The 15,178-nt window shown below is 36.8% G+C and overlaps 1 protein-coding gene and 1 pseudogene across 17 annotated transcripts in view; both read right to left on the bottom strand.

Annotated features, from left to right (window-relative positions):
• R3HDM1 (R3H domain containing 1) overlaps positions 1-15,178 on the bottom strand; it is a 208,592-nt gene that overhangs the window by 181,046 nt on the left and 12,368 nt on the right. The gene's annotated exons all lie outside the window — the stretch shown is intronic.
• LOC122479371 lies at positions 10,777-12,102 on the bottom strand (annotated as a pseudogene).

The raw sequence follows: 15,178 nt of genomic DNA, 5'->3' as shown, positions 1-15,178 counted from the left end.
TCAATCAATGTGATACACCACATTAATAAAATAAAGTATAAGAACCATATGATCCCGTCAATAGATGCAGAAAATGCATTTGACAAAATACAGCATCCATTCTTGATAAAAACACTCAACAAAGTAGGGATAGATGGAACACACCTCAACATCACAAAGGCCATATACAGACGACCTGCAGCTCACCTTTAACGGGGAAAAACTGAGAGCCTTTCCCCTACAGTCAGGAGCAAGGCAAGGATGTCCAGTCCTACCATACTATTCAACACAGTACTTAAGTCTTAGCCTCAGCAATCAGACGATAAAAAGAAATGAAAGGCATCCAAATGATCAAGAAAGAGGTCAAACTTTCACTATTTGCCGATGACATGATACTCTATGTAGAAAATCCAAAAGACCACCAAAAAACTGTGAGAGCTAATATATGAACTGAACAAAGTCAAAGGATATAAATTCAATGTGCAGAAATCTGTTGCATTTCTATGCACCAATAACAAAGCATCAGAAAAGGAAATCAAGGTATCCATACTATTTGTAAATGCATAAAAAACAATTAAAATACCTAGGAATAAACCTAACTGAAGAAATAAAACATCTGTACTCTGAAAACCATAGAACACTTATGAAGGAAACTGAAGAGGATACAAAGAAACGGAAAAGCATTCCATGTTCATGGAATTGAAAAGCAAACATTGTTAAAATGTCTACACTAGCCAAAATAATCTAGATATTTAATACAATCCCTATCAAAATACCACCAGCATTTTTCACAGAGCTAGAACAATCCTAAAATTTGTATGGAACCACAAAAGACCCTGAATAGCCAAAGCAATCTTGAAAAGAAAAAACAAAACTGGAGGCACCACAATTCCAAATTTTAAGGTATATACAAAGCTGTAGTCATCAAGACAATATGGTACTGTCACAAAAAGAGACACACAGATGAACAGAACAGAAAACCCAGAAATGGATCAGAAAAACTATATGGTCAACACATCTTTGACAAAGCAGGAAAGATTATCCCCTGGAAAAACGATAGTCTCTTCAACAAATGGTGTTGGGAAAACTGGACACAGACATGCACAAGAATGAATCTGGACCACTTTCTTACCCCATACACAAAAACAAATTCAAAATGGTTGAAAGACCTAATATGAGACAGGAAATGATCAAAATCCTAAAGAACACAGGCAGCAACCTCTTTGACCTTGGCTGGACCAACTTCTTACTAGACATGTCGCCGAAGGCAAGGGAAACAAAAGCAAACATGAAATACTGGGACTTCATCAAGATAAAAAGCTTCTGCACAGCAAAGGAAAAAAAACAAAACTAAAAGGATGCCTATGGAATGGGAGAAGATATTTGCAAACGACCTATCTGATAAAGGGTTAGTATTCATAATATAGATTTTGGAACTTATCAACCTCAACACCCAAAAAACAAGTAACACAGATAAGAAATGGGCAGAAGACATGAATAGAAACTTTTCCAAAGACATCCAGAATGCTAATGGACACATGAAAAGATGCTAAACATTACTCATCATCAGGGAAATACAAACCAAAACCACCTCACACCTGTCAGAGTGGCTAAAATAATACAACTAACAACAGGTGTTGGTGAGGATGCAAAGGGAACTCTCTTGCACTGTTGCTGGGAATGCAAACTGGTACAGCCACTCTGGAGAAAAGTATCAAGTTTCCTCAAAAAACTAAAACTAGAACTGCCCTATGATCCAGCAATTGCACTACCAGGTATTTACCCAAAGGATACAAAAATACAGATTCAAAGGGGCACACACACACCCTGATGTTTATAGCAGCATTATCAACAACAGCCAAACCATGTTGCCCAAATGTCCACTGATTGATGAATGGATAAAGAAGATGTGATTTATAAATGCAATGGAATATTAGTCAACAAAAAGAATGAAATATTGCCATTTGCAATGACATGGATGGAACTAGAATGTATTAAGTGAAATAAAAGAAAACAGATGAAATATGGGAAGGGAGAGAAAAAAAGAGGGGAAACAAACCATAAGAGACTCTTAATGACAGAGAACAAACTGTGGCTTGGTGGAGGGAGGTGGGTGACAGAAGGGCTAGGTAGGGGATGGGTACTAAGAGGGCACTTGTGATGAGCACTGGGTATTACTGTATTTAAGTGATGAATCACTGAATTCTACTCCTGAAACCAATATTGCACTGTATGTTAACTAAAATTTATATTAAAAAAAGAAAGAAAATCATGAGAAAATACATTTACAGTACTATAACGTATTTATTGTAAAAAAAAAAAAGCAAACTACATATAAGTAAACCCACGCAGTTCAAATCCATGTTGCTTAAGGGTTAACTGAATACATAATTTCATATATATATCTTACATATTTCATATGGAAAAATAATACATATGAAATAAATTACTTGATTTAAACTTTTTGAAAGGTTGCGATTAATAGACATGGTAATCTTTACCACAGCAGAGATTTCAGCTTTTTTTTTTTTCTGCTACCACACACTTGAAAGATATAATATACTCCTTTCAGAAATCTCAAATAGGGAGGAGAAGGTTTAATATAAAAGAGGCTCCCTCCTCATATCTCTTTGAGGGAAAACAACCTTTCTCCTTCCTATTTAAAAATTCTCTAATTCCTAGAATGTAAACAAAATGAACAAATGACAAGGATGAGAATACTGCAAACAGTACAAACACAAGCCAGTAAGCTTCTTTTAAGAATTTTATTTTACTCATTACTGTGTTTCCTAGAAACCCTATCACACTCCCTGGCACATAGTTAAGGATCAACGCATTGTAAAGAAAGAAGAGTAGGCCTGAAGGAGAGGCCATTTCTTCACTTGACATTCATAGAAGAAAAAAAGAGTATGGGTATTGAGAGAGAAAACTTTTATTTTTTTTATTTTGGAGAGTGTGTAAGCAGGGAGGGGCAGAGGGAGAGAGAGAGAGAATCTTTTTTGTTTATTTTGAGAGATGGAGAGCATGAGAAGGGTAGGGTCAGAGAGAGAGGAGAGAAAGAGAATCCCAAGATGGCTCTGTGTTGAGCCTGACCCAGAGCTCAATTGCACAATCCTGGGATCATGACCTGAGCTGAAATCAAGAGGAGGACACTCAACTGACTGAGTCACCCAGATACTTCTAGACAGATACTTTTAAAGTATCCATAGCTAATTCAGTGATCCTATATTACAATAAATAGCCTCAATGTCTTGAGTAAAATAGGAAAGAAATTCATTTATGAAAATAAGAGTAAGAGGAGGCAAGGGGGTTTAAAGATACAGAAGAAAACTGTAAATGGAGATCTTATTACAAAAGAGATAATTAAAAGTATTACAATCCAAGTCCAAGCAGACATTGATTAAAGAAAAGGGCAAATCTGCTTATTTCTGTATCTTTTTTTACCATCACCCACATATCGGAAAAAGCATAGAAAGGAGACCACATGGGTAATCTAGAAATGAAGGTCAGGACCCTAGCCTCAGTGAAGACAGACAGAAAAATGAGAGTTTACTGTGACACAAAATGGGTGAACACGTGGCTAACTATCTCTCTGAAATGGTTTCTACAAAAGGTAATTTTAATATGGCTTAATATGGCATACTACAAAGCATTTTTTTTCAGGTTAGTATTTATCCTCAGCAATTATACTACCAGTTTCTTATATGGCAGTGTTCAAAATAAGACACTATTAATTAGTGGTTTTGAAAATCAATTCTCTGAACTAGACAGAAACAGAAGTTCCTCAATCAGCCATGAAGACATGCTTTGGCCTAGAGAGGAAGGAAACATGAGAATATCAGGAAGGATAAGCACAGTTCTGTGTTCATGGCCAAATCAACCTAACACAGTATTAGGACTGGAATATGGCATTAACTGAAGTATAGGTATTAGGCTAATTTATAGGACATGAATCATCAGTTCATTTAACAAAGGGTATCTACCAGCTATCAGATTGTAATCATTTCTTATCAAAGTTGCACTTAAACCCAGGGAGAGAAATTTTACTCAAGTCAAGGTTTTGACAAAATTTTACCTTGAAGTACAATCTGTCTGAATTTAGGAAAAAGAAGTTTCTTTTTCTAAATCTGTTACTAAAATCTCCTACAGCAGTGAGGCTTAGCTCTACTTTTCCCTGAAATCAATACCAGATATCTAACTATATTTAAATACACATCAATTAAATATGGTGGTATACAAGGTATAATTATCAAGCTGACAAAGCCCTTCACCTCAGGTAATTTTTAAACGGAGCAGTGCTTCTTTGGGTGTAGGTGGAAGGCAGGTAGTAATGGAGAGGAAGCTATGCGCATGTTGAACTACATATAACACAAGATTCAGAGTAATAAAAGTTAAAAATAACACATACATAGTGTCTCAAAAGAACAAATGGGAGAGAACACTTCTGGTTTATGTTTCAAAATGAAACTTGAATTTAACAACAGGTTCTTGAAACATGTGTCATACGTAATAAGGGAGAAAGGAATAGTAAATGGTTATTCCTGTTTGAAGAAATATTATAAGCAAAGACTTGGAAGTGAGAAACTTGATGAAAATTTTAGGGAACACTCAGTTGTTTGAGTAGGGTTAATCCTGTGTGTTAAGAAATGGTGAGGTAAAATAGGAAAAGCTTTATCCATTTCATCTTCAAAGGTTCTTTTTGGCACATACAGGGGATTAAACATGTAGGAGATTAAATGAAATTTTATTATTCCTGTGCTCATCAGTGTTTGTGGCATCCCCTGTTATTGTTGCTTATCTATTTTCTTATCGTTCTATCAATTATTAAGTACATATATAATTTGAAACTGCTATGTTTTCCTTTTGAACTGAGCTTTCTACCTTCATCAAGTCTTGGTTTTTATATCCAGTAATATTTTTTTTGCTTTAGAATGTATTATGATTAAAGTTACATCAGTGAAAAACAAAAAGCAAATCGTGAGGTAAGAATTAAGGCAGAATGTTGTTCCACTGTACCCTGTATGTACCTTAACACACCTTTTAAAACAACAAAAAACAAAAAACAAATTATCAAGTGGATTTGTAATTACTTATATAGAGTGCCTCTCTTACGAGGATGAGCTCCTCCAGGGCAAGAGTCCAAATCACTGATTTTTGTATTCTCAAAGCCAAGGCTCAGCACATGCCAGGTATTCACTAAATGTTTTTTTTTTTTTTCAAGTAATTGCTGACTGAACAAATGAATGAACAGTATAGTAGGACGAGACCAGAGAGTCTTAAATGCTTATTATTTTATTCAGTAGGAGATTAAATGAAAATAATTTATGCAATGTCACATTTAAGGGACAGTTAATTCCTAGGAAATAAAAAAATTAAACAAAATTAATTAGAAAATTAAAACAAAAAACTAATCTCAAAGCCCTTAAAGTGTTAAAAGTATACATAATCCAACATGGGCTGAATGAAATTGTATTATTAAATTCTCACAACCTATTAAAAGTAGGGTATTTCCACCACTTAAGGTTATGAATTTGGCTTTAAGATATAAACAGCTGAACTGCTTTGTGTACTTCTTCATATTTTAAACAGTTTTCATCTGTATATTTGAAGTTAAGAAATTAACAAATGACAACATGAAAAGTATTCTCGGGACCTTCTCATTTCCCCCTCAAGTCTACATTCATAACCTCTGGGGATCCTTTATGACATTCCAGAAAAAAAAAAAAAGATAATTTTCTTAAGCTGAACTTGCTTTGCTTCTCTAAATATATATTTTAAAAGAGAGGTCAAGAAAATAACAAGACATGAGGTGCCTGGGTGGCTCAGTCAGTTGAGCATTTGACTCTTGATTCTGGCTTAGGTCATGATCTCATGGTTCGCGGGATCCATCCCTGTGTTGGGCTGTGTGCTGACAGTGCAGAGCCTGCCTGGGATTCTCTTTCCCCCTCTCTCTGTACCCCTCTCCTGTACTTGCTCTCCTTCTCTCAAAATAAATAAACTAACATTAAAAAAGAAAAGAATGAGACAATATAATCTTAAATCTTCACATACGAGAAGGGCCCAATATCTTTGAATCTTTCAGGACTCCATATGTTGCCTAAAATTCACATTCTTGAATTCTCAATTCTTAAAAATTCCTATTTTCTGAATTAAGCCATAACCTAATACTACATGAGTAGTTATAATTTTTCTCTCCCTCTCTTCCAGATATTATTACTTTATAAGATATTTGATAGTACAAAAAAAAGTGACAAGTTGACTATAGAAGACAAATTAAAAATCAACTTCCTGATAACCACAACTGAAGTATTAAATGCATCAAAAAACAGTAAGACAATGAAATCTGAAATCAACTATCTTGCCCAAAAAAATGTTCAGTAGTTTGCCTTAAGAGGACACAACTTAAAATCCTTTAGTTTCAGATCTTTGCCCAAACTTAACTTTCCACTTTTATTTCTCCTCAGTCATCCTCAACTGCAGCCAAGCCAGAACACTCACCTTTCATTACCTATACTCACTGGTTCTCTTTTATTATTTTTTTAATGTTTATTCATTTTTGAGAGACAGAGTGCGAGCAGGGGAAGGGTAGAGAGAGGGAGACAAAGAATCCGAAGCAGAACCAGGCTCTGAACCGTCAGCACAGAGCCCAATGTAGGGCTCGAACTCATAGACCATGAGATCATGACCTGAGCCAAAGTCTGACACTTAATTGACTGAGCCATCCAGGTGCCCCATGGTTCTCTTTCTTTAGAATGCTCTTTCATCCATGTCTGCCTAATGAATCAAATCTGTTCTCTAAGGTCTAGCTCAAACTCCAATGGACCCTTTCTTACGTTGTCTTTATCTGTTACATGATCTACTTTCTTCCTCACAACTTTTCCTAACTTCTTCAGTCCAGCTATTTCTTATTCTTTTGAACTTCTCAAGCATTTATTATTCAGTCCTTCATTTGGCACATTACTATTTGCTCTCATTCTCTCAGATAAATATGTACAGATAAAAAGTAACTAGTTTTGGGGCACCTGGGTGGCGCAGTCGGTTAAGCGTCCGACTTCAGCCAGGTCACGATCTCGCGGTCCGTGAGTTCGAGCCCCGTGTCGGGCTCTGGGCTGATGGCTCAGAGCCTGGAGCCTGTTTCCCATTCTGTGTCTCCCTCTCTCTCTGCCCCTCCCCCGTTCATGCTCTGTCTCTCTCTGTCCCAAAAATAAATAAACGTTGAAAAAAAAAATTAAAAAAAAAAAAAGTAACTAGTTTTGGAGACAAGGGTAGTTACTCCATAACTATGGACAAGTCTTTTAATTTTTTTTTTTTTTAACGTTTATTTATTTTTGGGACAGAGAGAGACAGAGCATGAACGGGGGAGGGGCAGAGAGAGAGGGAGACACAGAATCGGAAACAGGCTCCAGGCTCTGAGCCATCAGCCCAGAGCCTGACGCGGGGCTCGAACTCACGGACCGCGAGATCGTGACCTGGCTGAAGTCGGACGCTCAACCGACTGCGCCACCCAGGCGCCCCTGGACAAGTCTTAATAATCCCTTGTAAAACATCTTACTATGAATAATTCATGAGTTTCCCCAAGTTAAATTAACAAGCTGTTTTATTTCTCCACTGTTATTGTATGCTTAGAAGACAAATTATAATGGCAGACTTGCCACAGTATCAATTAAAAAAATACCCAGCATCTCTTCCAAATACATATTTTGAATACATGCAGTTTACTGTACATGCATTATACCTCAATAAAGCTACAAAAAAAAATAGTAAGGCCTTTGCTCTCCATCCAAAGAATTTTTGGATGAAATATTATGGTGTGGATAATTATACTGAAGACTGTATTGCTTGATAGTATGGCCCATACAAGAGTTGGCTTGAGTTTCTGGCTAATGGAAATACCATGAGGCTATAGTTATGTTGGGATACACCTAAATTGCTAACTTTCCAGCCATTTCTTAACTAACTTCTTAATTATGTACCATTGGTGGTAAAAGGTGATCAAATCACCCTCTACAAATAATTAGTGCACATTCTTTACTTTATACTGAGTCAGATTATGTTGCTTTCATCTTAAAGGCAGTCACATAATTAGCAAATTAAAAAATTTTAAAACTTGAATGGGCATCTCTGATACTGGTATAAAAGTACATTTCTCAGGATGCCTGGGGTGGCTCAGTAGGTTATGCATCCGACTTGGGCTGGGCTCAGGTCATGACATTACAGTTCGCGGGTTTGAGCCCTGCATCGGGCTCTGTGGTGACAGCTCAGAGCCTGAAGCCTGCTTTGGATTCTGTCCCCCTCTCCCTCTGCCCCTCCCTGGCTTGCACTCTGTCTCTCTCTCAAAAATAAACAAACATTAAAAAAATTTTTTAAAATACAGAATTCTTACAAATGCCTGACTTAAAAATATTCTCAAATCCCCCTGACCCCAAATAAATAAGAACTAATGGTATCACATTCTATCCTTCTTCTGTAACATAGCCTTGGAATCTGAAAGTACTTCTTCCACCCCCACCCCCTACCCTGCCATTAGTTCTTGCTCCTAGTTCTCACGTATGAAGAACATGTTCATGAGTTTCTCCTCTCCTGTCATCAAACTCAAAGGGAAGCTCAGTTTTGCTCACTGCCCTCCATCCTGAGACCACCCAACTTCCAGAAACTTATTTCACTTTGCTATCCCATACTCCCTTGCTCCTAAGAACCTAACATGCATGTTATAAAATACTCCTCTATCATTATTTTAAGGAGAAGGATGGTGTTAGCCTATCAAAAGAAATTATTCCTCTCCTATTTTAACTTGCAACTCACTGTCCCATTAAAACAATGATAATGGGTTCTGGGTTACAGAGAAACACCAGCATTCTGCTAGGATAACATAAATGTGCTTGACCTTGAAATTGTTAAAAACGTATTTCCAGGCCTTTTTCTTGGAGATTCTGATCTAGCAGATAGCAAGTGTGTATTTAAATACTCTAGGTTAATTGTCAGTAGCATAGCCATGTAATTTATTGTCCAAAGCAGGGCACTTCAGAGTGAAAGAGGCTACTTTTATAAGTATGCCAGAACAACAGGCATCAACAGGGACTGTCTTAGGCAAACTGGTGACTATCCTATTTATCAGGTAAGTTTGGAAAACACTGATGAATTAGTCTCTCTCCAATTCTCCAATATAACATACGTAATGTGTTCAAACATACAATGGCATTTTATGTGACAAATAGAGCCTAAATACTGAGTAATTATAGAGTTCATAAAAGGTATACAAACAACATCTAGATATCAAGGTCTACATAAAATCAACAGGAGCCAATAATAAATACATGAAAAGATGTTCACCATCTTTAATCATTAGAGACATGCAGATCAAAACCACAAGATATTACTACACAACCACTAAAATGGTTATAATCAAAGACAGACAATGACAAGCAGTGGGGAGTATGTGGAGAGACTGTAACCCCCCTCATATTGCCACCAGGAATGCAAAATGGTGCAGCTACCTCAGAAAACAGTTTATCAGCTCCTCAAATGGTTAAACACAGAGTCATGATATGACCCAGCAATTCCATTCCTGGGTATATACCCAAGAGAAACGAAAACATACATCCACACAAAAACTTGTTTGCTTATAATTACAGCAGTGTCATTCACAATTGCCAAGAAGTAGAAATAACTCCAATGCCCCTCAGTTGAGGGATAAAAAAAATGTGGTCCATACAGTGGCATATTATTCAGCCACAAAAAAGGAATGAAGAACTGATTCATGCTACAACGTGGATGATCCTTTAAAAACTATGCTTAAAAGAAAGTCACGAAAAGTGACATACTGTATGATGCAAATCTACAAAGACTGATTGTAGGTTAATGGTTCTCTAGGCCTGGGGGAGGAAGAAAGGACCACAGAGCATGACTGTTAAAAAAACAAAAACAAAAACAAAAAACCCCCATATTCACTAAATAGGCTTCATGTCCAGCATGGAGCCCAATATGGGGCTTGAACTCATGACCCTGAGATCAAGCCCTGAGCTGGATCAAGTGTTGAACACTTAACCGACTGAGACACTCAGGTGCCCCTCTTTTTGAAGTGATGTTCATGTTCTACAATAAGATTATGGTGGTGACTGCATAATTCTGTGAATATACTAAAACCCAACGAACTGTAAACTTTACATGGGTGAATTTATGGTATGTCTGTTATACCTCAATTAGGCTGTATAAAAATATCAGTAGGAAAAAACCCAAGACTGGCCAATAAATTTCAACACGGTTTATATGTCAGATTATATAGAAACAAACAAAAACACCCATGCCACATCTTGAAATCTTATGGAAATTTTTAACAGTGCTTGATCGACAGCATCTGACCTACTCATACTCAAATGCATATTCATGAAAACCAAGTCCAACTCCTTAGTACCTTTAGGATCTTAATACACCTGAGTTGTATTCTGGTGCTCCTCAATCCCCAATATCTGCAACACTGCACATCTCAATTTCTGCCTACTCCCTTCTTTCATGGCAATAATTTATAAACATTCTTGTGAACCTGTATTGTTGAAAACTTATGTAAATCACTGCTGTTTGCTTTCGCCAGAACACATTTATTGAGATCTTGAATTGGATAAATCTTACCTTCCAAAAAAAAAGTAATCAAATTCTGTAATTCATTTCAGTGTGAAATATACTGAATTTCCTCCAGGTTGGATAAACTTTAGTCAGAAAGACCATTCCAGATATAAAGAAAAATATTCCAGATAACCAGGAAAACTATTCATGGAATAGATGTCAAGCACTTTTTTTTTCCATTATTTAAAAATAAAAAATGGAAGTTTTTATTGAGTTCTAAATTACTACTCCACGTTTTCCTTCTTACTGGAAAAGCTCTTCATCAACCATTCATAATTTGACCAAAAATTTTTTTTTAAAAGCTATTTTGTAAATGTGTCACAGACACAGGTGACAACCCTACTTTTTGTAGAGGGCCTTAATCTGAATAAAGTGATGAGTTTTTCAGTAAATCTGAGCTGTTTTCTGGTAATTTTACAAAAATGAAAACCAGCCCCCTGCTGCCCATGGGAAATGGGTCAGAGAGAGAGATGCTCTTTCAGTTTACCCATGATTTCATCCATCTTGTCACCTGGAATCAACATCACAGTTTGCAAGGGCTTCACTGGGACGTTGTCAAAGGACCACCTGCCTCCCAGACAGGTGTCGCTCTCTTCCTGCACCTAGTAGTTGAACTTCAAGATTGCCTTCTCATAGAAAATTTCTTCCTCTGCACTTGCAAACATTAACTCATCTTTTTCTTGGCTGCTCCATTTCTTTTTGGGATTGTTTTTTCCAGCTTCCACAAACGTCTTGCTAATCAGAAGGTAGAAGGAACACTCTCCACACAGCTTGTTCGTTCCGTGTGCCTCTGCCAGTTCTTTCTGGAGCTGCTGGTGCATGGGCAGCACGATCTGAGGAGGAACGTTAATGAACCTCTCGCTGAGGAGAAAGCCCACAGGCTAGGAGGCGTTGTTGAAAAGTGCGTCCAGCTGTTCAACCGAGATCTTTCCACAGCTCTTCTTACAGGAGCTCAGGATCAACTCTTTAATTTGTTCAGCACACTGCGTACCCTTTCTTTCAGTTAAATTGAAAAGACTTATGAATCCAAAAATCTCATCTTCATCCACATCGTCATCACTGTCTTCTGAAACATCTGTTTGCTTAATCACACTCCCGATGTGGTTTTGTTGAATTAAGAAATCAGTTAGTTCTGCAATGTTCACAGGAGCCTTCAGGAAAAGCTGCTGCAATTAACTTCTTAATTCTGACATAATCATTATCTGAGATGGAATACGCTTCAAATTCAACATTCACTTCCTCGTCGACGCTCTCGTCGTCTTCATCCTCTTCTTCATCACTGTCTTTATCGTCTTCGTCCTCATCCTCCACTTCCTCTTCTTCCTCATCTCATGGGACCGGAACACCTGGAACCTGTGGAGCCCCACTACCCACGGCATGCCACTTGGGCCTGGATGCCATACAAGCCTCTGTCAAGCACTTTTAACAACAAACTAGCAATTAATTTTAAAATGTTCTACTTCACAAAATGTACTACATTAAAAAAATACATCCTGGTTTACAAAATAAGACATTATGTTTTTTTCTGTAACAACTTCCCTAAAAGCCACTTTTTAAAAAAGTTGTTTATTATTATTATTATTATTATTATTATTATTATTATTATTATTTTGGGAGAGAGAGAGTAAGCAGGGGAGGCAGAGAGAGAGGGAAAGAGAGAGAATCCCAAGCAGGCTCTGCCCTGTCAGTGTAGAGCCTGACACAGGGCTCAAACTCAACTCAGGAACCCTGAGATCATGACCTGAGCCCAAATCAGGAGTCGGAAGTTTAACCGACTTAGCCACCCAGGCATCCTCTCTAAAAGCCACTCTTAATACACAACCTAAATAAACACAGTATCTTTGTCATGAAAAAAACACCAGACCAACAAGCAAATGTCATTCTATAGTCTCTCAGTGACTTTACGTGGAATTTAAATTTTGGATTAGATCAAGTCAGTGAGTTAAAAAGAATGTACTATGCTTTCCATACTATTACAATGCATATTTTCTCACCAGTAGACACACACAAACTCTTGCACAGTAGACATAAAACAAACTCTTTACTAAATAAACTGAAATTATTTTTCAGTTATATCATAGGCAATGTATGCTGACTTTTCAATTTCTTAATTAGCTCACTGAGTGGTGTAGGCTCATTTATAACTTGGTCATAAACACTAGCATTTGAATCAGGAGGGAAGGAAGGTCTGCTAAGTACATAAGTAGTTTCGAGCAAGTAACATTAGAATGTCTAGAAGAATAAAGTACTGAGTCTGTGGTAAGCATGATAAGCAATCTATCTTGAAATATTCCCCAATAAACTTGCCTCCATTAAGTTCTGGGGCCAAAATAAAAGGGGTACATTAACTGATCTGATTAATTCCTTTATACTTGGTATAGTACAAAGTTGGACTTGTAGTTTAGAGATGATTCTTGAAGTCCTGGCCAGGCCGTTAACTTAGTATCTTTGAAGCACAGGATGTCAGATGAAAAGCTGTGAGAGAGATGAGATCAAGACAAGAATGCTTGTATTCTTTATAACAAGACTTTATGATAGGATATGTAAAAGCAATTCAGTTAATGTTACCTGACCACCAACTTTCACTTGGTTCTGTATTTTGCATTTAGAAGGTGTAAACCCCACGTTATCCTTGGCAATGCATATATTGATATATTTCATTAAAAACCACCAAGTGAGACTCTTCTTTTTCTTTTCAAAAAATTTTATTTTTAAGTAATTTCTACATCGAATGTGGGGTTTGAACTTAAAACCCCAAGATTAAGAGTGGCATGCTCTACTGAGTGAGCCAGCCGGGCATCCCTGACTCCTTTTTCATAGCTCATTCTTTAAGCTGCCCTATCTTTAAGCTAATTTGTTCAATGATGAGAGGAAAGGAGAGAGCAAGTAGGAAGTAGAGAAAGCAAGAAAAGGAAATGGAAGCTGCATCCATTTAGAATATGGAAATTTTGACTCAAATGGATTTCTACTAAGTCATGAGCTTCTTGAAGGCAGAGGTATGTCTTTAAGGACAGAAACAATTTAATTAGTAGCCATTTCTGTGATCTTAGTGGAACTTGTTTGTTTCACAAACAAGAACATCAATTATCCCTTATCTTAGTACCAGCATTTCTGTAAGCATTTTCACAAATGCCACATAAACCAAGAGAAAACAACATGAGAAAAGATGAATAATTTCCTCTCTAAAATTAAAGTACAGGTGTTAGATGCTAATAGAGTCCAAGTGGATATGAACTGTATTTAACATTTAAATCAATCCTCTTAAACTGTCGCCTATCTTATTACTGGACTTTCCATTTCAGTAGTTAGGTAGACTCAACTGAAAAGTTGTGTAGCAGCTGAAGGTAGCTTTCAGAAAAGCCATCAAGCAATTTTCACGTGCCACAAACACAGCTTAAAAACTAGACTACAAAAGACACTTTACACTTTTTAAATTTTAAATTTCAGAATCAGCATTCATTAGGTATAAAATTAACACTCACAAAAAGCCATGGAATGGGGGCGCCTGGGTGGCGCAGTCGGTTAAGCGTCCGACTTCAGCCAGGTCACGATCTCTTGGTCCGTGAGTTCGAGCCCCGCGTCGGGCTCTGGGCTGACGGCTCAGAGCCTGGAGCCTGTTTCCGATTCTGTGTCTCCCTCTCTCTCTGCCCCTCCCCCGTTCATGCTCTGTCTCTCTCTGTCCCCAAAAAAATAAATAAACGTTGAAAAAAAAAATTAAAAAAAAAAAAAAAAAAAGCCATGGAATGTATACACTGGACCTTATACCAGGTTAACCCTTTCGTGTAATGTAATATGGCAACCAGAAAATTTCATTCTTTATTTACCTTAAAAATTTAATAAAACGTTAGAGTTGGAAAAGGCCTTCTAGATCATGAATTTAAGAGTTTAAACTTGGGTCTTTAAAATTCCAAAACAATTACAAGTAGAAGCAACATTCTTTGTTTAAAAATAAACAAAACACACAGTACTCTTGCATAATAGACACAAAACACAACACAAAACATCATGTCTCTCTGGATTAAAGAATGAGTCATATGAAAGATAATGTCAAACTAATATATTCTTAAAAAATGACTACCTCTAAAATCAGTGCATATGTTGAAATCCTAACTTCTAGGAAAAACCTACACTTAATTACATCTAATTAACATAAATATCCGATTACCTAAATTCCATGGACTAGGAAACACAGGTTAATCTTAAAATTTCAATAAGAATATTCAAAACTTTAAAAAAGGGGAATGATTTTATGGTTGGGTCAGCACAGCATGTGACTCTTGATCTCAGGGTTGTGAGTTTAAGCCCCATGTTGGGTACAGAGATTATTTTTTACAAAACGGAGATGATTTTAAATAATCTTCCTACCTGCTCTTTGTATTACTAAGAATAGCAAGAAATGAAAAAGTTTGACAGTATTCTCAGCTAAATTGTGACTTAATATTATATTGACAAAAATTCAAGAACTAGGAAAAAATGGAATAAAGAAATAAATGAATGGATTTTTGTGCTATAATATTCCATGTTAGTAGGTGTTTCTAATTTGAATATTTAAAACTTCTTGGGGCGCCTGGGTGGTTCA

Source organism: Prionailurus bengalensis, chromosome C1 (assembly GCF_016509475.1).
Source record: "Prionailurus bengalensis isolate Pbe53 chromosome C1, Fcat_Pben_1.1_paternal_pri, whole genome shotgun sequence".
Taxonomy (NCBI): Eukaryota; Metazoa; Chordata; class Mammalia; order Carnivora; family Felidae; genus Prionailurus; species Prionailurus bengalensis.
The sequence above is the reverse complement of the archived record's forward strand: the minus strand, read 5'-3'. Positions and strand labels throughout refer to the sequence as shown.